The sequence below is a fragment of the Oryctolagus cuniculus genome, unplaced genomic scaffold, assembly GCF_964237555.1.
Source record: "Oryctolagus cuniculus unplaced genomic scaffold, mOryCun1.1 SCAFFOLD_69, whole genome shotgun sequence".
NCBI lineage: Eukaryota > Metazoa > Chordata > Mammalia > Lagomorpha > Leporidae > Oryctolagus > Oryctolagus cuniculus.
This window is the reverse complement of record NW_027208355.1, coordinates 186,834-211,614: the sequence shown is the minus strand read 5'-3', so window position 1 is coordinate 211,614 and position 24,781 is coordinate 186,834. Positions and strand designations below refer to the sequence as shown.

Genomic DNA, 24,781 nt, shown 5'->3' with positions numbered 1-24,781 from the left:
TAACAGCACCAAGCAGATGAGCTGGTGGGAGCCCAAACCACACCAAAGTGTGCTCAGCCTCCCTGGCATCTAAGAACCTGAAGCCACTCCACTAGACCACCTCCCAATTAAAATACTACACAGAGGAGGCCAGAGATTGCACAGTCAGCTGGTCAGCTCCTCCTTTGCCCACTGAAGAGCAAAGGCCACAAGGAGAAACACAAGGCAGTCAGACAGATCCTCCCTAGCACAGGACACGGGGTAGGAAAGTCCCTGTTGGGAACAGACCTGTGCCTTTACTCTTTCCACCCCTCAGCAGAATGGCATCCTCTTCCTCTCCACTTTCCTATCTAACTCCTGTTCCCTCAGGGTCAAACACCTATGCAACCTTCCCTCTATGCTGTCTCCCCAGATGAGTGATCCAGGCACCACAGGGCCATAAGCAGCAGCATGGGAGGTTGTATGCTGGACACAGACACAAGGCAGCATTCCCTATGATTCTGCTCAGGAGGATGAGCGCAGGCCCTGGGAATCTGCATTGTCTATAACAATTTCCACACTCCCAGCTCCCTTCTCCACTCTTACTACCACACATGATCTGAAGTTGGCAGTCCTGAGATCACAGTATGACTTCTGCTCTTGAAATGTTTGAGTTCTTCCCGTCTGTTGTTTCACATGACCATTTCTTCTTCACATACATATCCTAACTACTCACCTTTACCACCAGGCTCCCAGGAAAAGGCTGTAGTACCTCCTCCTGTGGCTCCACTGCAACAGCACTGGAGACAGTGCTCTACACAAGGAGCCCAGGAAATGTCCATGGATGCAGAGACATGATGAGGATAAGAGGCCAGCGAAGCAAAACCCCAGTAAGGATGGCTGGAATGAACTGTTTTGAGCGTGCTTGTGTGTGTCAGGCTGGGAAAACAGTTTGCTATGCCTTTTTATCCTTCTTCAACTCTCTTACACTATACTCCTAACCTCCCTCAAGAAAGTCAAGGCTGGGCAATAAACCTCCTATGTAAAATTCTGCCAAGGAACTCTGCCTAGAATCTTGGGTACTAGGTGGCTTCAACCAATTGCCATGTTATCACTCTAGATACTAAAGCCTAGCATGTCTCTGTAGAGGGCAAAGTATACACTAAGCATGAATTTCAGCAAAATCATGGGGCCCTTAATCCGCCTCAATAAACATCAACGGGGTAATGCCTTCCTTCACTCAATAAATATTCCCTGAGTGTCCCCTCTGTGCCAGGCATGGTTCTTATGGTTAAGAGGTCATCTGTCAACATAAAGTATTTCATAGTGGCTCACCTTTGAAGGTACTTGAAAAGCAATATCATCTTTGATGTCAGCTCTCAGAATCATACCACCACCAACAGGATATTCTCAGGCCTGGCTGTAGGATGAAGTACTCCAGAGATCCAAGGTCAGCTCTCAGCCCTGGCAGGGAGAAATATGATTCCTACTATCTTCAGAGCAATCTTTGGTGGTTCTGGAGTTCTTGTATTTAGATGCTGTATGTTGTTTAAAAGAGCAAACTGCCATGAATAGTTCCTTTGAATATATAAATCCTCCTTAATTATCAGATAGCAGCACAAAGGGTACTTCTTCCAGAAGTTTATCCCTCATTCTTATACATGGCTAGATGCTCTCATCTTTGAATCCCATGGCATTTTATACTCGCATACTAGAGCTTTTTACAAAACCCTGCAATAGCTAAGGTTTAAGGTCCAGTGAGGCAGGAAACATAACCTGCGTTGCTCAGCAGGTTGTCCTCAGTACCTGGCCTGGTGTCTGGGACAGGGTACTCAGTACATCCAGTCAGATGCTTAAATTAATGAGTACATCACACCCCACCCCTGATGACCACCGAGACATATCCCATGCACTCTGCCATGGTTTCATCCACTGCCACCAACCAGCAACTAAGATGAGGAAGTAATATAACAGTGTAGTACCAGCAACTTATACAGACAGCACTGGGACTTAACAGGATCACCCAGGTATAGACTCCAGGGGGCTTTTACCACTATCAAAGAAAGATACAATTCTCCAAAGTCAACATGCCACCAAGAGGCTTATATTTGCCATGAGATAGAATGTAAATTCTGTCCCCGACCTGATGGGAAGGTCTCTTACACGCCACTCAGCTTCTCATAGATAGCTTTGTCATAACAGCACCTTCATCAGCAGGTGCTCTCTTCAAGAAAAAATGACAACAGAAGTTGCCCACACCATGCTGAGTAGTTAGGAGACAGCACCTGTGTGGGTTGTTTTAAGCTTTGACTTCTATTAAGTCTGAATGAAACACCATCAAACTGGCCCAGTTGAAAGGTAGCCCATGTTTTCAGAATTTTGTTATTCTAAGGCTGTGTTTGTTAGTTTTACTGCTCAAGAAGAAAGCTGAATCCTAGGCCCTAACTGCAGTCCTGCTGCCCCCTCTCTAACTACCTCTCATACTCCAACCTGCTGTTTTCTAGAATTCCTTCTTCACTATGACTTCTTCACTATGACATTTGGGACTAAACCCCATGTTCAGCATCTCCCATACACCTTTGTGACCATATATGGAAAGCAATGGAGTCAGGGAAAGTAGCACTGGGTGCTCCATGATTGGCAGGGAATTTCTGCCCAACAGTGAACTGAACTCCTTCTCTTACCCTTTAAAGGGAGCCATGGAGTGTGGGAAGCAGGGCCCGGCTCCCACAACATGGTGCTGAGGGGGAGTAAACAAGTTCTACACAGCAGCTTCGGCTGCTTCATCAATTTGACTAATGAGTTGCAGGAGCTGACCCAACCTCTGATTGGAAGAAAGCAGCGTGCTCAGCACGTGGGCAGCAGAGCACGGATTGGTGGGAGAGGACTATAAAGGCGACATAGAAGCAGCACGGGGGAATTCGCTTATGCGCCACAAGGCGCCGCAGACATCTCACACCACGCGCCGAAAGAATAACAAGAATGCGGGCACACACCAAGTGGGATGTGGTTAGAATGCGGTTAGCACAGGAGCAAACTTGAGCACACGACGCAGAGTCATTCGCTTAAACAACAGCGTCTGGTCCGGTGTCGTTCTCCCGCGAGCCCGCGGAGGAGTGACAATAGAGGAAGTGACAGAAATTGAGAAATCATGCAATTCACTTCCCAAGGCTGTTTCTGTCACAAATGTGTATGAATGTGAGACTTTTCCAAACATGAACTGTATTTAAAGTAATCTATTTAAACACAGATTCAAATCCAAGGTCAATGCTTCCCACACCCACCTTCTTATACCACACGTTTCCCACTGGCACACAGAGCCCTTCTCTGGTATTCCTGAGCCCATGGGGCTCTTTCTATGCAGAGAAAAGCACTGGGTTTATTTGTGCACTCAGAGCAATAGCCAGTCTTCTTCCACTCCTAAGAGAATGCATACCTATACCTCGTGGAAGGCCTCTCTCCATCCATCTCCCCTCTCCTTCCCCTGCCCAGAATCCCCATCTCAGTCCTGTTCTATATTTCTCTCCTGACCTATAAGACCCCCCTCCACTCCTATCTAAGGCCCCCTGAGAATAGATAACCCACTGTGCTGTGGGCCTGTGACACACACATGGGGGAAGCTGGCAGATGCATCTCACCTAAGCAAGAGGGTAAAAGTGTCTTGCAAATTACAAACTAAGTGCACACCAACGAATCCGAGTTCAAATTTACATCACCCCAATATCCGTGACACACAAATTCTACTAGCTCATTTATTTCAAACAATGTCTGATAATACAGAATTTCAGAATGAGAAAATATTTTGAGAGTGAGAGTTCTCTAACCCGAGCTATCACATAGATATCTAACCCTACTCAAGTCTTCCTGACTCAGAGACTCAGTTTCTCTAATACAACCTTGCTTCTAGATACAATGAAGGGAGAAAGAGGACAGTGGGAACTCAGGGCTCACCATGGTGGATAAATGATAATTAAAGGAGGACATGCAGCTGCAACAGCACAAGAAGGGCTTTTGAGACTTTATCCATCCCTTTCTGAATTGGCATAAAGGGGGAGGGGAGGAAGGAATGTGGACTGACTTCTGTTATCTGGAGGCAATGTGTATATTTTCTGTTTAAAAAAGGCCTCCAAATAATCAACCTAGAGTTCACTGCAGGGCCTCCCTGGAACACTTCCCAGAAGAGTTTCAGAAATTTTGGGGGCCCTAACAAATGCTACGGTGCCTGCTGTAGACCTCAGAACATGGAGGGGAGTGCAACTCACCATGTGTGGGCACCACCGCCCCCCTGATCCACAGAGTCTGGGCTTGGAACATACTCCCCAGACACTTCACAGCCTTGAAAAGGAGACAAGAAGTTCTGTGGACACCAAAGACAGTTGTGGAAGTGTCCAGGTGTCCAGGGAAAAACAAGGCTCTGGTGTAGGAGGCGGCATACTCATGCCCCTAGGGAATACACCCTCACCCCTCCTAAGCCCTAACCAGCCACCCCCAGCAGGCCCTCCCTGAACCTTACACATCATGTGCTCCTCCCTCCCCACATACCACCTGTACCTTCCCAGGTCCCTGTCACCCCAAGGCCATGTGGTCTGACCCCCAACTCACCCTCTGGTCAAACTCTCCTATCTCCCTACTCTTTATTCAAAATACAGACTGGATATTGACCCAGGGCTGAGTCCGCAGGATAACCTCTGGCACAGGGATGAGGGAAATGGAAGGTACAGACACTTGCACCCCTTGTTCTGGGCACAGAACTCTCTGAGAGGGACAGTGAGGCCACCAATGCCACTGAAAGCACTTGCAAGCTTCAGAGGGGTAGAGGATGGGAGAGGGCCCTTGACTGGCAAACATATGGTGCCCTTCCATGTCCTTGCCTCTGCTGGCTGTTCCTGGCACTCTTCGTGCCCATTCCCAAAATATTCAATTTCCAGCCACAATTCTGCACAGATCACTGAGGGTAGCAGGCATCCTTGAGCAAGTGAAGGCCAGAATCACTTCTATATGACAACTGCCACAAGGGCAGCAGCAGAAGGAAGACACAGCATCAGGATAGAAGGGCACAGTGCCAAGTGCTGCAGGAGCTCCGCCATCTAGAGAGTCCAGTCACTGGCCAGTGGCATGCAGAGTCAAGTCAAGGTAGGCCAGAGGCACTGTAGCCACCAGGGACTGCTCCTGTCCAACACTGGCCACACTGTCTGCACATGCAAATATTTTTTCATTCACACAAGACAAATTCAGCAGCATGAAAAGACTATCCATGACTGCATTAGGAGTAAACAGTGAAAAACCTCCACACATACCACTGGAGCTTGTGCCCCTGCCATGGAAATGGGGAGGAGAAAAGAGGCTCAGGGAGAACATGGAATAGCTGAGCAAGATCAGAGCTAGGTCTGTGCAGTCAGGTCAGGGGGATGGCCTACGTCATCTGGATTTGCTGGCCCTTCATGGTGTTGTTCTGCTAAAGGTGCAATCCAGGGTGGCACCTGCTGACCGCACCACTGCCTCACCTTCCCCAGCCAAAGCCCAGATTAGCGCCTCTGTACCACTACAGCCTCAGAAACTTGTGACGTAACTTCTATCTCCCAACACCATCAGTCTAATGTCTGCCAGGCTGCCCATGGCCTGGATGGGCTCAGTTGATTCTTTGAACTTGGGGGCCTCACGCACTCCTGCTCTCTTAGAGACATCTCAGGGTACAAAATATCACCCCCTACTCAGGGTTTTTGGGACCTGAAAAGGTCTGAGAGCAAAGCAGAAATTGTGGGGCTACTGTAAGCCACTGGTTTTCCTGCCTACTGGAGAATCTGCCTGTCTGTAGGGAAGGCCAAGGAAAGAGGACCAAGCAAAGCCACTTTGACCTGTGCCCTGTGTTCATCCCTGGGGTGAGCAGTCACGGGCAGTTTGGGGACCCCCTGACCTAGGGTGAATGTGAATTCCAGCCAACTCTAATATAGGCTGTGTGGACAGATTGGAAATTGGGCCAAGGACTGTGTCACCTGGGCAGGAATCTGAACAAATGGGTGGCCTGAAAAGTATCATTGGGAGATGCAGAAAACAGGGGCCAGTGTGTTAGGCAGGTAATAAATGCAAAGATTCTAGCTCAAGGTAGCAGATAATACCTGTCTTCCCTGTTTTTGCTATATTTTCTTACTGAGGAAATGTCTGTTTTAAAGGCACTAGGAAACATATCTGTAGTCATTTTATAAGTAAGAAACATATGGACTATTTATAATTGGTCCACAAATATTAGGGGCTATGGGAACGGCTTAGGGAGTGATAATGAAAGGAAATTATTACAGTCCCTTTCCTAAGGAATTATGCCTCATCCGTGAACTGCTTCTTACAAAACACTTCTCCCATTTTCCAGGGGAAATAAGTCAGACCTGTAGAGACTTCTATTTTTCCAAACAGTCCAACACCTTCTGTGACTAGCCAACTAGAGAGATCGACCAGGAAACAGGATACAATACAAAAATTATGATATTTCATGCTACTGAAAAACATAAATTGATTCAAAAAGAACTCCAGCTTATCAGTTGGCAGGTTTAAGTAAATGGTGCATATGCATTACCCTGGGTCTGCAGGCCCCTCTTTCCAGTGTGTGCACATGTGGGCCTATCTACGTAGGGAAGTAGAGTATGAGCAGGGGTTGGCTGTACCAGGATAAAAAGTCAGTGCTTCAATTACAAAACTGGTTTTTAATAACCTCAAATTCAGTCATAAAACTTGCAGTCTAGGCCAGCGCCGCGGCTCACTAGGCTAATCCTCCGCCTAGCGGCGCCGGCACACCGGGTTCTAGTCCCGGTCGGGGTGCCAGATTCTGTCCCGGTTGCCCCTCTTCCAGGCTAGCTCTCTGCTGTGGCCAGGGAGTGCAGTGGAGGATGGCCCAGGTGCTTGGGCCCTGGACCCCATGGGAGACCAGGAAAAGCACCTGGCTCCTGGCTCCTGCCATCGGATCAGCACGGTGCGCCGGCCGCAGCGTGCCGGCCGCGGCGGCCATTGGAGGGTGAACCAACGGCAAAGGAAGACCTTTCTCTCTGTCTCTCTCTCTCACTGTCCACTCTGCCTGTCAAAAAAAAAAATAAAAAAACTTGCAGTCTATGGGCTGGTGCCGCAGCTCACTGGGCTAATCCTCCGCCTTGCAGCACCAGCACACCAGGTTCTAGTCCCGGTCAGGGTGCCGGGTTCTGTCCCGGTTGCCCCTCTTCCAGGCCAGCTCTCTGCTGTGGCCAGGGAGTGCAGTGGAGGACGGCCCAAGTGGTTGGGCCCTGTACCCCATGGGAGACCAGGATAAGTACCTGGCTTCTGCCATCAGATCAGCGCGGTGCGTCGGCTGCAGCGTGCTGGCGGCGCCGCCATTGGAGGGTGAACCAACGGCAAAGGAAGACCTTTCTCTCTGTCTCTCTCTCTCTCTCTCACTGCCCACTCTGCCTGTCAAAAAAATTTTAAAAAAAATAAATAAAAAACTTCCAGTCTAAACAAGGGAAATGCATACATATGCACACACTGCTGACAAACCTCCAAAGCTAACTGCTTATTTAGGAGTTCACCACTGCATATAATTAGGCCATTTCTCTGTATCTTGCAAAAATATCTTATTTATATGAAGAAAACTTAATTTTGGCAATCTGCACAAGTGACTTGTATCCTACTACTTTGCTGATTTGAACACTTCTTTAAAAAAAGATTTTATTTATTTGCAAGGCAGAGTTACATAGAAAGTGAGAATGAAAAACAGGGAGAGATTTTCCAACCACTGGTTCACTCCCCAAATGTCCACAATGGCCAGGGCAGGGCCAGAACAAAGGCAGGAGCCAAAGGCTTCCTCCAGGTCTCCTATGTGGGTGCAGGGACCCATGCACTTGGACCACACTCTGCTGCTTTCCCAAGGCACGTTAGCACAGAGCTGGCTTGGAAGAGGAGCAGCCAGGACCCCAACTGGTGCCCATAAGGGGATATCAGCACTGCAGGTGGTGGCTTATACCACTATGCAGCAGCACTGGCCCCTCATCTGAGCACTTTTTAACCTCTCCTGTTGCCTCCTCAAACTCCCTGCCCCTCATTCCCAGCCCACATCACTGATCCCTCTGTTGCTGCAGCTCTCTCCCCCTTTGGAAGCACTCTTAAAGACAGTCACCCAATTATGTGAGAATTGTCTCTTAATTCAAATGGTTCCATGAAGAGGGAATGAATGGCATCTAATGGAAATACCCAGGCTTTATAATGTACTTTAAATATGTTGTTTCCATGAAACAGACCATAAAGATTCTGATCCATGTTGGCATATAACAAGAGCCAAAAAGCTGCTACTGATTTTGTCTAGTGCCTCCCCTGTCCTTTCCTACAGAAAAACCATTTACTTTCCAAACATTCAAAGTCAAAAGCACCAACACTACCCCTATAACTCTGTGAAGGCTGCTCCAGCACACGAGGAAAGAAAGTGAACAAGGAACACAAACCCAGGTGACTGTCCTCCTCACTTTGCACTTCTGTTTCTGGTTAAAGGTTGGTCACAAGGGAAGATGGATACTGCAGTTGTTCCAGTTACCTCCAATCATAGGCAGCCTGTGTGGGCTGCAGAACACAGAGCACTCCCTAAGAAAGGGACATTTGGAACAGAAGAGGAAAGAATGCTAATTTACATGCACCCAAACTGAAAGTGAAACAAAGAACTTTTCCCACTCCTCTGATCAGAATCTCAAGAACTTCCAGGTCAGAATTCCCCTACACTTTCAGAGGCAGACCCCTTGGATTTTCTTCCATGCAGGTGTATTCCTGTGTGAGGGATGCATCTTCGTGGGGGATGGCACCAGCACACAACACCAACCAGAGAGAACACAGTTATGCTCTTGGCACTCTGAGGAGACTGGATATCCAATTCCATCAGTTCTGACTTGGCTAAAAAGCTTTCTGCTATTCTAGGAATCTGATATAACTTTGGGCTAAAAAGACAGAAACACAGAGAAAAGCTGGTTCTGCTGGCTGAGAAGAAAGGAATTTGATCTCCAGTTGGTGTTGTGTTGAATATTACTCCGAGAGGCTTTCACTTTCCACCTATATCTGCAGAAATAAATGGGCAGAATCAGTCACATCCTAACACAGGGCAACTTTAGCCAGAGGACAGATTATACTAGCCTTGATCACTTACATATCCCTCAAAAAATGACAACCAAAACAATGACAAGCAGGATCAAAAACACACAGAAGTCAACAGAAAGGGAAACAGTGACAGGGGAGCCACAGCCAAAGTGACAGAGTATTGAGAACAATTGTGATGTCCCTCAGCAGCCTTTTGCCTTAAGTAGGAAGTCTCCAGCTTAAGATACAGACATAAAAGACACAGACACTCACGACATATTTCAAAACTGAAGATGAGAGGTTTGCATGGTAGGTTGATCTTATGACGACTTTTATTGAAAAGGTATATTGTATCAGGCAGATGCCTTTAGAACAGCAGAGTTAATCCAATGCCTAATTCAAGGAGACAGCCTGAGGAAGCAGGGCTGCCAGGAGAGCTGCAATGTCTCTATAACTCATCTCAGCATCATAAAGAGAAGAGAAAAAGGGGTTCTCATGTTGGTGGTTAAAAAGAGAATAGGAACACAAAAATTTGAGAAGAGGGGAGAGCAAAGCTCAGATATAGTTTTCTTAGGAAAATAAATTGAGGGACCGGTGCTGTGGCAGAGAGCTGGACTGGAAGAGGAGCAACCAGGACAGAATCCGGTGCCCCGACCAGGACTAGAACCCGGGGTGCCGGCGCCACAGGCGGAGGATTAGCCTAGTGAGCCACGGTGCCGGCCACCCAAAATGTTTTATGGAGAATGATGACAATTTTGTCCTCTGAAAAATCAGCCTGATATGATCAAGGGCTCAGAGTTGTGAAAATAGAAAAACCTGCAGTCTACTGGGTATGATTCGATGGAAAAGCTAGAAAATAGTACAAAGACCAGGCAACATGAGGAGAGCAAAGAAATGAGGGGTGCTGAATTTCTTTATCCCTTCTCCCCCATGAATTACCTAGGAACCTCCACTGCTAATGCAGTGGCACTCACTTTCACTCCAGTGCATGACTGTACCGCTCTTCACTCCACAATCCCGACAATGAGCCAAACACATCTTGGGGAGAATGGCAGCACTGAGGCCAATGTGTCTTTGGCCACCTTTAAAAAAATATTTCCTATAAGAACTATCAATGCCCATTAATGAAACAAGTGAATGTCAGCACTCCACAGATATTGGGACAGACAGTGTTGGCCCTTCCAATGACCAGTGTACACAAATGCCACCAACACGTTGAACATGACAGCTAGGCAGAGCTTACTGGAGGGAAAGGAGGGTTCGAAGTGAAGTACTTACATCTGTAATTCCATCCTCTGAGGCAGATGAGAATTCTTCATCAGAAATGAGGCTAGCATGGCTGGCACTTTGGTGTAGTGGGTAAAGCTGCCACCTGCAGTGCCAACATCGTATATGGGTGCCAGTTTGAGCCTTGGCTTCTCCTCTGCTGATCCAGCTCTCTGCTATGGCCTAGGAAAGCAGCAGAAAATGGCTCATGTACTTAGGCCCCTGTACCTGCATGGGAGACCAGAAGAAGCTTCTGGCTCCTGACTTCAGATCAATCCAACTGTGGCCATTTGGGGAGCGAACCAGTGGACGGAAGATCTTTCTCTCTGTCTCTCCCTCTATCTGTAACTCTACCTCTCAAATAAATAAAATTCTTAAAAAAATGAGGCCAGAGAGCAAGAATCTTCTCCGTGTCGTCACATTAAATGAACAGAGGGAGCTAAACAGCAGCCATGACCCCAAGTCATTTCCCTGGCCATTGCCCCTGAGAAGTGCCCACGTGTCATGGCTGCTCTTAAGTGGAAAGGCTGGCATAAAAGTTACCTGACGGCTCTCCTGGTCCTCAGTGGAAGATAAGGGATGGAGAGGTCTCTCGCTGCCTCTAGGATGCAGCATACTGACTGCAGTGCGATATAAATTTCAGAGAGCAAACTGAAGGCAGAGGTGTAGCAAGAAAGGCAGGAAACCACAATTGCCAAAAGTACACGGCACCCCACCTTGCTGATGGCATACAGAAGGAAAGGCATAGGAGTCACTGGTGAATGGAGTACACACACCCTGTCTACCAAGATAGAGACACCAAAGGCTCATGGCTGCTGCCAAGGGCTGGAAGCACCAGAGCTGAGCTTGGCCACGGGTGCCAAAGCCATCAGGGCTGGGGATGCTAAGGGTTGGGAAGATAGGGCAAGCTGTCCATCTGGAAAATACCCAGTGTAAGCCCACCACAGTCTTTTTCGTTTCTTTTTTTTTTTTTTTAAGATTTATTTTATTTATTTGACAGGCAGAGTTACAGAGAGAGGTAGAGACAGAGAAAGAGGTCTTCCATTTGCTGGTTCACTCCCTAGAGAGCTGCAATGGCCGGAGCTGCACCGATCTGAAGCCAGGAGCTTCTTCTGGGTCTCCCACGTAGGTGCAGGGGCCCAAGGACTTGGGCCATCTTCTACTGCTTTCCCAGGATGCAGCAGAGAGCTGGATCAGAAGAAGAGAAGCCGGGACTAGAACCGGCGCCCACATGGGATGCCGGCGCTTCAGGCCAGGGCATCAACCCACTGAGCCACAGTGCTGGCCTCCACCACAGTCTTTTTCAATGACCAGTGTCACATAAGCAGCAGTCATCCGAGGGAGACAGGCTGAGTGGCACCTTGGATCAAGGCAGTGAATATTCCTGGGGAGTCATCCCTTTTGCAAAGCAGCAGATACAGCAAAGGGAAAAGTGGAGGGGAGGGGGAAAAGAAAGGGGAACTGAAGTGACTGTGATGCCATCTTTCTGGCTTACAGTTGCTCAGACAAGAAACAGCACAGGCTTTAGGAGCCAGTGGGCAGCAGCAGAAGACCATCCTCACTTAGGAAAATCAATTTATTGTGATCTACACAGGGCTGACTTGGGATGGTACACGCTCCAGGAGGAATGTGCCTGAGCCAAGCAAAGAAAAAGAAATTACATAACCATCAAATTCCCTGGGAAATGGGCTTTGCAAGGCCAAGCCACCAAGAATAGGTAGGGGGTGAGGGGTCTTTATTTTTCAAAGAAGTACCACTCGTGGCAGGCCTGATATTCAGAGAGCAGCTGTGAAATGCTCCCACATATGCATCCTCTCATCTCCCCCAACAAGGCCCCACATCATGAACATCCAGACAGGGAGCATGTGTGTGTGTGAGTCGGCACAAATTGTACTCATGGATACCACACACACTGGCACAGACATAAACATTCATCTGCATATGCCATCTGAAACCATTTTCAGAAACAAGTTCTATGTGACCCAATAGCGGTAACATTAGTTTTGATGCATAGACCTCTCTCAACACACAGGATTCCCGTTTCTCTATTCTGAGGAGGAATAAAGACTTTTCAACAAAATTCCTGGAATATCTGACATTGAAAGACATAATGGGTGTCTTCAGCATGTGTTCTCTGGAAATGCCTGTCTTCCAGATGATTGGTACTTGCAGTTACTAACTCACTCACTCTTACAAAGATCTGTAATCTGCCTTCAGTTTGCTAGTAATATTTTGCAGAGGTGGGTACCATTATTTTTGTCAAGGGCCATTTGAATATTTAAAACATCACTCATCAACCATAAAAAATGGTCAACTTAAAAGACCACTTGATCTGGACTTATTGAATATTGAGTCTTGCCTCTGATTGCTTTGGTAGGGCCAGACCAAATTGATTTCATGTACCTTATATGGCACATAGGCTATATATTCCCCATCATTTATTTAGAACAAAATTCAATAAAATCTCTGACTTCTTTTGCTCTGCATATTGTCCTAGCATGAATATCCAGTAAAGGTCCCTGGAACCAATTGGAATTAGAAATAAGCCTCTTGGGGCCGGCGCTGTGGCATAGAAGGTAAAGCTGCTACCAGCAGTACCAGCATCCCATACGGGCGCTGGTTCAAGTCCCAGCTGCTCCACTTCTGATCCAGCTCTCTGCTATGGCCTGGGAAAGCAGTAGAAGATGGCCCAAGTCCTTGGGCACCTGTACCCACATGGGAGACCAAAGAAGCTCCAGGCTCCTGGCTTCAGATCAGTGCAGCTCTAGCTGTTGCGACCAACTGGGGAGTGAACCAGCAGATGGAAGACCTCTCTCGCTCTCTCTCTCTCTCTCTCTCTCTCTCTGCCTCTCCTTCTCCCTCTGTATAACTCTGATTTTCAAATAAATAAATCTTTAAAACAAATAAGCTTGTTTCCATCTCGCGTGTAAATTTAGATTGTACACTTTCATAGCCACTGATTCAGTTTCAAAATGTCTATTGAGGGACTGACATTGTAGTACAGCAGATTAAGTTGCTGCCTGCAATGCCAGCAACACATATTAGCACCAGTTTGAGACCTGGTTATACTACTTCCAACCAAGCTCATTGATAATTTACCTGGGAAAGCAGCAGAAAATGACCAAGTAGTTGTGTCCCTGCAACCCATTTGGGAAAGCTGGATGATGTTCTGGGCTCCTGCCTTTGGCCTGGTCTAGCCCCAGCAATTGTGACTATTTGAGGAACAAACCAGCAGACCGATGATCTTCCTCTCCATTACTCTACCTTTCAAATAAGTAAAACACATCTTTACCAAAAAAAGTATATTGAGTGACAGGAGAAATGTTATTTATCACAAGCCAGGATAACATAAGATAAATACTAGGCTCAATAACTTAAAAATATACATTCAATAAAAACTTAATGAACCTCAAAGTATAAAAAACAATCACCATCTGCTACAAAGTATACTCTTCACATGGACAGTCATATCAGTAAACACCGTACCCCCTCCTTTAAAAAACTACACAATGGGCCTGCAGCGCCTGTACCCCAGGTTCTAGTCCTGGTTGGGGTGCCGGATTCTGTCCCGGTTGCTCCTCTTCCAGTCCAGCTCTCTGCTGTGGCCCGGGAGTGCAGTGGAGGATGGCCCAAGTGCTTGGGCCCTGCACCCACATGGGAGACCAAGAGAAGGCACCTGGCTCCTGGCTTTGGATCAGCACAGCATGCTGTAGCGGCCATTTAGGGGGTGAACCAACGGCAAAGGAAGACCTTTCTCTTTGTCTCTCTCACTAACTCTGCCTGTCAAAAAAAAAAAAAAAAAAAAAACTACACAATGAAGTAAGTATTTTAGTTATTCCCCCACAGAAAACTTAGTACCTCAGTTAAACTGTAGATGAATCCTCTTGGCTTAATGCAGTTCAAAGGAAGGACTTCCTTCTCCCATCCTGTAATATTACCAGATCATGTGTATCATATTTCTAAAAAAAGAAAAAAAAAAAATTCTCTCTTCCAATTTTTAAGTAACTTGCCTGCAAACTTATAGCAGTACAGGGAAAGACAGCCAGTTAGCCTATCAAGTATGGGAATACTGTTTTTTGGCTGTTTCCCAGTCAGATAAATGGTCACACTACATGGTTGCTCAGAAAATGGGCTAATAGCTGTCTTCGGGGTGTGAAGCAGCTCTTAACAGAAGAAATCTGTAACTACTTGTCTACTACAAGCACTATGATAGGAGGCATGCCAGAGCAGAGGATAAAAATTAACATACTGGGGTTGAGAGGAGGAACACTGCCACCCTATCACCCGCTACTACCTAAGATTCACTTTCTATTTTTACTTCCTAGATGACCTCACTATGGTAAATGAGTAACCTGGTGACAGCACCAGGCACCCTAAAAGAACACGTGAATCAATAAAACCTGGTTATTCGTGTGTTAACTTCACCATACTCAAAGCCAGCAATATTTTTTGGCCACATCTTTTACTCACTGAATGAGCATCTGGGGTGGAGGGATCACCTTTTTTTCCCCTTTTCTTTCTCACCCTCACTCTCAGTAAGAACTTGTGTAGAGGCTTCTACAGATCACAATCATTCTGCAAAAATGAAGTTCACATGCTCCAGTGTCAACTATGTCATGAGCTTAAATATAGAACTAAAATAATATGAAAAGAACTGGCCCTCTTAATTAAGATAACCAGTTGGGTGGAGCAGTTAGAACCAGCAAAGGCAAAGTGTTAGTTTTCTGCCTGTATGATTTTGTAGTTCAGCACTTCATGCAAATCCAGGTGAAAATTATTCCAATTATTGTCCTAAGCAGTACACTTGCATTCACTTCACTTCTCCCTTCTTTGCAAAGGGATCAGGAGCAAGTAGTAACAGTTGACAACTCTGCTAAAAGGAAAAGAAAGAAGGGGTGATGAGAGAAATTGAAAAGCAGCCAAATAAATCATCAGCTACCTTACCCCAGCCTCAGAACAACTCCAGATTGCAAAAAGTCTCTGTGAACTAAACACAGAGGAGGGAATAATTTGCAAAGCCACTGCACACCCTGCGTGCTGCTGCCACAAGAGCTATCCAGTGTTCCCCATGTGCCATTGGTGTGTGGGGAGGGCGGGGTAGATCCTCATCTGATCCTCCTTCCCCCTCCTGCCTGCCACCTCAGGCCTCTCTCTACTGAGGGCCATGGGTGGGGGGGGGGGGGTGCTGCTTTCCATGGTCCCAGGACTTATTGCTCAGTATAGAAACAGACAAGTTTGGGAGAGAGTACAAGAGTGAAAGCAATTTTATTTGTAATTAGAGCCCATGTGGGGCTGGCGCTGTGGTGCAATGGGTTAACACCCTGGCCTGAAGTGCCAGCATCCGCTGTGGGCGCTGGTTCGAGACCTGGCTGCTCTACTTCCGATCCAGCTCTCTGCCATGGCCTGGGAAAGCAGTAGAAGATGGCCCAAGTCCTTGGACCCCTGCACCCACGAGGGAGACTGAAGAAGCTCCTGGCTCCTGGCTTCGGATCCGCCCAGCTCCAGCCATTGTGGCCAATTGGGGAGTGACCCATCAGATGGAAGACCTCTCTCTCTCTCTCTCTGCATCTCCTCTCTCTGTGTAACTCTGAGTTCGAATAAATAAGTAAATCTTCAAGAAAAAAAAAAGAGCCCCCATAAAGGGGAGGAGACCCAGCTCTGGGAATCCTTATTCTTTCTCTGTCTGCCCTTATCTGTGACATACTGGCCCCTCACCTCCTACATGCTATAGGCATGTATTTGGATTGGCTGCCTCGCCAGTATCCATCAACGCAGTGAGGGGTCCATTACTGGTTCCCCTCACCTCTCTGTGCAGAAGCATCAGTAGTTGGTTATTATTTCCCATATCCTTAACTCAAGTGCCATATCGCCCCTCTTCCTCCCTTGGGTCTATTCTAAATCGTTCTCCTACATTTTTCCCCCCAGAGGGGTGGAATTTTTCCAAAGTCCTCTCTTTTCACGCCAACTCTGCCTCAGGCGCCGTCTTTGGCTACACACCCAGCCCCGTCCGGGGACGCTGCGGGTTACACCATGCAGTTTGGCCAGAAGGGATGCACCTGACCAGCCCAAAGTGGGATCGGGCTTACTAAAACATGATGGACGGGACCCCACTCACCTTTCTCCTTCGCTGTCCACTCGCCTGCCTGCCCCTCCAGTTCCCATGTGACATTTTCCGCCTGGTACTCCCCAAATAAAACGCATTAAGGAAAGTTTGAGTGAGGCAGCGCTCAGGGCCGGGTGCTCACTGGAAGGCGGCGATGGGAAACGCTGACAGCCTTGGGGGCGGATGCACCCGGATCACTAGAAAGCGCGCCCAAAAAGTGAGCTGATCCCCAAGCCGCCAGCCACCCTCGTATCCACACCGTTCCCAGACACAGGCACCCACGCCCCTTCGGGGTCTCTCTACTTGCAGTGGAAATTCCCTGGGGGCTGGGCCGCTCCCTTCAGGACACGCCGAGGGCCAGGCGGAGAGTGCGGGGCAGAAAAAGTCCGTGGTCCGGGGGACCAGTGGCGGCAGAGGCGGCAGCAGCCGAAGCCTGGGGGATGAGGGTGGGGCAGGCCGGGTCTGCGCTTGCAACCTGCCTTGGATTGCAGGTGCCGCGCAAGACGCCGGTAACTGCGGGGGAGAGAGCCGCGCTGCCTCCCAGCCCGGGCTCTGAAGAATGCACCTCCACCAGCACGCCCACGCACGCACGCGCTTTCCTACGCTCCCGCACACAGGCACTCGGAGCCCGAGTACGTTAGGAAAGCTAGGAATTCTGGGAAATGAAGTCCTGACCCGGGGCGTGCCTAGGGAACAAACCTGCTGGCCCTGCCTGAGGGCTTCAAAGCCTCTGATGGGCGCGAGGACAGAAGGAAAATTCTATGCTTTTGCTTACAAGCCACCTCCCCTTCCCACCACTGAAAACACAATCTCAAGGAGCAGTTGGTGCTCTTCCGTTCTTGAACCAACACATAAGAGGGACACCCACTCCTGCTAACTAACCCCCAAATCCTGGCTGCTTCCTAAACTCTGCCTTCTTCCAGAAAAAAATCTTACCTGCTGCTTTGTTACCTGCTGGAAGCCCTCTTGGGGTTTTTACTTATAAGAATGAAAAATAAATGAAAGTGGGACCGAGGCGGTGGCATAGTGGATTAAGCATCTGCCTCCAGTTCAAGTCCCTGCTGCTCCTCATCTGATCCAGCTCTCTGCTACAGCCTGGGAAAACAATATAAGATGGCCAAGTGCTTGGGCCCCTGCACCTGCGAGAGAGCCCCAGCAAAACTCCTGGCTCCTGGCTTCAGGTCAGCCAAGCTCCAGCCATTTGGGGAATGAACTGGCAGATGGAAGGTCTCTCTCTCTCTCTCTCTCTCTCTCTCTCTCTCTCTCTCTCTCTGTAACTCTGCCTCTCAAGTACATAAATAAAATATTTAAATAAATAAATAAATAACTGACTATGAACACAGTATAATAGAGGGCTTCGGAGGGCATAGCTTAGCATTAAGCACATGAAAATTTTTATTGGTGTCTCATTGGTGTTTGCAGTTCTTTTCAAATCATTTTACATCATTCTTCCATTCACCAAGTATAGAAAGATAAACAAAGGAATTGAATAGAAAGCTAACGTTCCTGAGGGGCAAAATTCTATACATCATCTCATTTCATCTTTAGATTAATTCAGGAAAAGATTTCATCTCTAGTTTACAAAGAGGAAACTGTGGTGGAAAGGGTTTTGTTATTTGCTTATGAGGATTTGTTAATAAGTCTAGGAGAAAGGCTAAATGAAAATCAATACTATTTTTCAAAAAATTATTCTTTTGTGGCTCATTTTCTAACATCTGAGATTTCTCATCTGGAAAAAAAAGTGAGAATGCACACATAGATTACAAGTTCTCTAAATAAGGAATAAGACTCAAAATCTCATTGTGGTATTGTACCATTGTCATTTTATCTTATGTTTAATATCAATGTAGTTGCTAAATATTATGCATTCTCGGATATATATGTGCCATTTTTATTTTAGGTTTTTAATTAGAAAATTTACTGGGTGTAATGGAGTTCTACATTTATGACTTCTTCTGTCTCTTATAGTTCATGGCATAAGAGTTGCTTGATTAACAATGTTTAAATCTTTATACATTCACTTCACACTAATATTTTCTGTTATTAGGCAATATTCTTAGGTTAGATTTTTTCCTGAAATATTTTAGCTTCATTAGGGAAAGAATCATGTTTGCTTTATTTGACATTATAAGCTCAACACCTGAGAATCTGTTTCTTAGTTAAGAAATGAACACGGATATAAGAACTGAACAAACCCGATTCTTGACCCTCAAGAGTTCACAATCTATGGTTGTGAGAATTTTGTGAATCAGATCTGGATTGGTCTCTAAGAGTCGAAGAACAATGAGGCTGGATACAATGGTGAGAAGAGAAGAGCTTTATTAGACAGTACAAAAAGCTGCCACTAGTGGCAGAGGCTGATGGAAAAGGACCAAGCTGAGGGGAACTCAAAGGCAGGAGGTATTTATAATTCTCATATTGGTTGGTTTCCACAGTAAGATGGGACTGAGGCTTATGGGTCCCCACTGTGATGGCTGTTGTTGGTGGGCAGGAGACCTATTATCAGAGTTGCTGAAAGAACTTCCCTATTTTATTCAGGACATTGCTGGTTAGGCCAAGTGAAATGGGCTGGGCCCCTCAGGGCTGAGCACAATATCATATTTTAACAGCCTGTGAGTATTCGTGCAGACAAGAGATGGTGATCTGATCTTATGATGGGGTTAATCTGGTCCTTTTTCCCTGAAGGTGTTGGGGTCCCTCTCACTAGTAGAGGACACAAGGAAAGTTATAAATCTATTTTTTAACTCTCAAAATTAAGTGAATATAAAATTTATTTTCTAAAACTAGTTTGATAATTAAAAGGGGGCATACTAATAAGTACAATGTGATAGAATGTGTGAACAGGGACTGTCAAGAGCAAAGCAGGTTGAATGGTCACCCTAGCTATGTAACTCATTTATTAAACAAACATTAACTGAACATTCTTTTGTGTGATATGTTGAAAGAACCACCAGCCACTTGATTTCCCTAGAAATTGAAGTAAGAGATACTAAACAGCAAAATTTAGAAACTGGATAGGAAGTGGAGCAGCTGTGACATGAACCATGGCCCATATGGGATGCTGGCACCTCAGGCATCATCTGCTATGTCACAATGCCAAACCCCTATGTGTGTTCAATTTCTATCCTAATAAAATTTACTTTTTGTCAGCACTAAGAATTCCTCTCTTTGTGAATGACAATGGCCTGGAATAAAAATATACCCCACAGCAGTACCACCACTTCAGATTTACAGAGGTCAACTGTTAACCTTGTGTGTTTCCTGAGGAAGGGCAAAGGGATCATACTATCAACTATCTCCTTGCTAGTTCCTAGGCTGGCAAACATCTTTTCCTTTTCTCTGTTTCTAGTAAGAAGTCGACCTCCTCAACCAATTCATATTGTCTGTCTAGCAAACACTTTGCTCTGCTTCCCCTCTGCCAGAACCTCATTCAGATCATGCACCCAGGATAAGCACACTGGTCAACACCTGAGGCTGCATAAACTGCTGGTGCCAGGAGCCACATCCTGCATGCATTAGCCAGAGCCCAGTCTGGAAGTCTCTCACCATCACCCACCCCAGGGTGTTGCACCCAACTCAAGTTTATTTAAGTCCACATGAGCATTAAGGGAAAGGCATGGGGCCAGGAGACCAGCCCTCCTTCTCAAGCCAATCACTAACCCCATCAACTGTAGAAAAGGCTGTCTCCATAGTGATGCTCTAACCTCAGAGCCAACCCATCAGACTTCTTCCACCTACCATAAAGTCTCCCTTAGTCTCAACAGGTGCTCAGAACACCTGGTGATGGTGGACTCAGTCATTCAGATGCAGAGGCAGAGCCAGCTCTGTCCATTCCCCACCACTCATTCAAGGCTTTCTCAGCTGTGGAAGCTGCAGTTAGCATCATGTGCCCAAACCCATGACTCATGTTTGCATCCTCTGGCCTTAATCAGTATGGCCAACTTCTGAACCTGCCACTAACCCCATTGACCAATGTGCTGCAGGGGGCAGTGCTTCTCCCTAAATGTTCTCTAAGTTCTCTCAAGTTCATGTCTCCCTATGACTGGCCTTATAGGTTTGTAGTTTTTTGGTTTCACCTCCTTACAAGGCAGAGGGAAACTTTTTAGCTGTGAAAAAGAATTTCTTATGATTTTTTTAAGGAAGAGCTCATTAAATCTTTCCCTGACCCAAATCACCTACCTCCATTTTCTCACCTTTCAGTATACCCATGAGTATAGGATCATATGATTACATGCTCTGTTTAGATGACACCTCATATTTCTGTTTATTTAACAAGTATTTATCATCTGCTTTCTGATAGGAGATCTGATCACAGGAGAGATTTAGGCTAAGGGGAAAATGCTTAGGTTTCTAAAGGATCTTCCCAAGGATTAGGAAACTTCAAGGTTAAAAGATTCTGGCCTCAATATTGGTGTGTTTCCACAGTGCCTCCAATCATCAGTGGAGAACCTTGTTACGACCAGAGATGTGTTTCTCCCTCTAGGTCAGGCCTCTCTGCAAAGTCACAGCCACTTGGTTATAAGCTGGTTAAATCACTACCTGCAATGCCAGCATCTCATATGAGAATAGGTTCATAACCTTGCTACCCACTTCTGATCCAGCTCTGTGTTAATGCACCTTGGAAGGCAGTGGAGGATGGCTCAAGTTCTCAGGCTCCTGCTGCCCATGAAGGAGACCTGGTTGGAGTTCCAGGCTCCAGGTTTCAGCCTAGGCCAGCTCTAGCAGTTGTGGTCTTCGGGGAGTGAACGAGAAGATATAAGATCCCTCTCTCTGAGACAAAGAGGGACACTATATAATGATTAAGGGATCAATACAACAAGAAGATATAACAATTATCAATGTATATGCACCTAACTACAGGGCACCGGTTTATCTAAAAGATTTGTTAAGGGACTTAAAGGGAGACTTAGACCCCAATACAATAGTACTGGGGGACTTCAATACTCCACTCCCAGAAATAGACAGATCAACAGGACAGAAGATCAACAAGGATACAGTAGATTTAAACGACACTATAGCCCAAATGGATCTAACAGATATATACAGAACTTTCAATCCTACAGCTAAAGATTTTACATTCTTCTCAGCAGTACATGGAACCTTCTCTAGGATTGACCACATACTAGGCCATAAAGCAAGTCTCAGCAAATTCAAAAGAATTAGAATCATACCATGCAGCTTCTCAGACCATAAAGGAATGAAGTTGGAAATTAGCAACTCAGGAATCCCTAGAGCATACGCAAACACATGGAGATTGAACAACATGCTCCTGAATGAACAATGGGTCATAGAAGAAATTAAACGAGAAATCAAAAATTTTCTGGAAGTAAATGAGGATAACAGCACAACATACCAAAACTTATGGGATACAGCAAAAAGCAGTGTTAAGAGGAAAGTTTATATCAATAGGTGCCTACATCAAGAAATTGGAAAGGCACCAAATAGATGAGCTTTCAATTCACCTCAAGGATCTAGAAAACCTACAGCAAACCAGACCCAAATCTAGTAGGAGAAGAGAAATAATTAAAACCAGAGAAGAAATCAACAGGATAGAATCAAAAAAAAAATTACAAAAAATCAGCCAAACGAGGAGCTGGTTTTTTGAAAAATTAAACAAAATTGACACCCCATTGGCCCAACTAACTAAAAAAAGAAGAGAAAAAACCCAAATCAATAAAATCAGAGATGAAAAAGGAAACATAACAACAGACACCACAGAAATAAAAAGAATCATCAGAAATTACTACAAGGACTTGTCTGCCAGCAAACAGGGAAACCTATCAGAAGTGGATAGATTCCTGGACACATGCAACCTACCTAAATTGAACCAGGAAGACATCGAAAACCTAAACAGACCCATAACTGAGACAGAAATTGAAACAGTAATAAAGGCCCTCCCAACAAAGAAAAGCCCAGGACCAGATGGATTCACTGCTGAATTCTACCGGACATTTAAAGAAGAACTAACTCCAATTCTTCTCAAACTATTCAGAACAATCAAAGAAGAGGGAATCCTCCCAAATTCTTTCTATGAAGCCAGCATCACCTTAATTCCTAAGCCGGAAAAAGATGCAGCACTGAAAGAGAATTACAGACCAATATCGCTGATGAACATAGATGCAAAAATCCTCAATAAAATTCTGGCCAATAGAGTACAACAACACATCAGAAAGATCATCCACCCAGACCAAGTGGGATTTATCCCTGGTATGCAGGGATGGTTTAATGTGCGCAAAACAATCAATGTGATACACCACATTAACAGACTGCAGAAGAAAAACCATATGATTATCTCAATAGATGCCGAGAAAGCATTTGATAAAATACAACACCCGTTCATGATGAAAACTCTAAGCAAACTGGGTTTGGAAGGAACATTCCTCAATACAATCAAAGCAATCTATGAAAAACCCACAGCCAACATCCTATTGAATGGGGAAAAGTTGGAAGCATTTCCACTGAGATCTGGCACCAGACAGGGATGCCCACTCTCACCACTGCTATTCAATATAGTTCTGGAGGTTCTAGCCAGAGCTATTAGGCAAGAAAAAGAAATTAAAGGGATACAAATTGGGAAGGAAGAACTCAAACTATCCCTCTTTGCAGATGATATGATTCTTTATTTAGGGGACCCAAAGAAATCTAGTAAGAGACTATTGGAACTCATAGAAGAGTTTGGCAAAGTAGCAGGGTATAAAATCAATGCATAAAAATCAACAGCCTTTGTATACACAGACAATGCCATGGCTGAGGAAGAACTTCTAAGATCAATCCCATTCACAATAGCTACAAAAACAATCAAATACCTTGGAATAAACTTAACCAAGGACGTTAAAGATCTCTACGATGAAAATTACAAAACCTTAAAGAAAGAAATAGAAGAGGATACCAAGAAATGGAAAAATCTTCCATGCTCATGGATTGGAAGAATCAATATCATCAAAATGTCCATTCTCCCAAAAGCAATTTATAGATTCAATGCAATACCAATCAAGATACCAAAGACCTTCTTCTCAGATCTAGAAAAAATGATGCTGAAATTTATATGGAGACACAGGAGACCTCGAATAGCTAAAGCAATCTTGTACAACAAAAACGAAGCTGGAGGCATCACAATACCAGATTTCAGGACATACTACAGGGCAGTTGTAATCAAAACAGCATGGTACTGTACAGAAACAGATGGATAGACCAATGGAACAGAATTGAAACACCAGAAATCAATCCAAACATCTACAGCCAACTCATATTTGATCAAGGGTCCAAAACCAATCCCTGGAGTAAGGACACTCTATTCAATTAATGGTGCTGGGAAAATTGGATTTCCACGTGCAGAATCATGAAGCAAGACCCCTACCTTTCACCTTACACAAAAATCCACTCAACATGGATTAAAGACTTAAATCTACAACCTGACACCATCAAATTATTAGAGAGCAATGGAAAAACCCTGCAAGATATAGGTACCGGCAATGACTTCTTGGAAAACACCACAGAGGCACAGGCAGTCAAAGCCAAAATTAACATTTGGGATTGCATCAAATTGAGAAGTTTCTGTACTGCAAAAGAAACAGTCAGGAAAGTGAAGAGACAACTGACAGAATGGGAAAAAATATTTGCAAACTATGCAACTGATAAAGGGTTGATAACCAGAATCTACAAAGAAATCAAGAAACTCCACAAAAACAAAACCAACAACCCACTTAAGAGATGGGCCAAGGACCTCAATAGACATTTTTCAAAAGAGGAAATCCAAATGGCCAACAGACACATGAAAAAATGTTCAAGGTCACTAGCAATCAGGGAAATGCAAATCAAAACCACAATGAGGTTCCACCTCACCCCAGTTAGAATGGCTCACATGCAGAAATCTACCAACAATAGATGCTGGCGAGGATGTGGGGAAAAAGGGACACTAACCCACTGTTGGTGGGAATGCAAACTGGTCAAGCCACTATGGAAGTCAGTCTGGAGATTCCTCAGGAACCTGAATATAACCCTACCATTCAACCCAGCCATCCCACTCCTTGGAATTTACCCAAAGGAAATTAAATTGGCAAACAAAAAAGCTGTCTGCACATTAATGTTTATTACAGCTCAATTCAAAATAGCTAAGACCTGGAACCAACCCAAATGCCCATCAACGGTAGACTGGATAAAGAAATTATGGGACATGTACTCTATAGAATACTATACAGCAGTCAAAAACAATGAAACCCGGTCATTTGCAACAAGATGGAGGAATTTGGAAAACATCATTCTGAGTGAATTAAGCCAGTCCCAAAGGGACAAATATCATATGTTCTCCCTGATTGGCGACAACTAACTGAGCACCAAGGGGGAAACTTGTTGAAGTGAAATGGACACTATGAGAAACAG

General features: G+C 45.5%; 1 long non-coding RNA gene across 4 annotated transcripts in view; it reads right to left on the bottom strand.

The window, feature by feature from the left end:
• LOC103346015 (uncharacterized) overlaps positions 1–17,013 on the bottom strand; it is a 43,362-nt gene extending 26,349 nt beyond the window's left edge. Inside the window, exons 1-6 of one of the 4 annotated variants that reach the window (XR_011386107.1) lie at positions 16,415–16,991; positions 14,770–15,169; positions 14,158–14,225; positions 13,399–13,563; positions 10,312–10,482; positions 1,294–1,422 (exon numbers count right to left, since the gene is read on the bottom strand). This is a non-coding gene — a long non-coding RNA (uncharacterized lncRNA). Of the gene's footprint in view, positions 1–1,293; positions 1,423–10,311; positions 10,483–13,398; positions 13,564–14,157; positions 14,259–14,769; positions 15,170–16,414 lie in introns of all 4 variants that reach the window. The other 3 variants (XR_011386104.1, XR_011386106.1, XR_011386105.1) reach the window with 3 other exon arrangements.
• Positions 17,014–24,781: the final 7,768 nt, after the last annotated feature.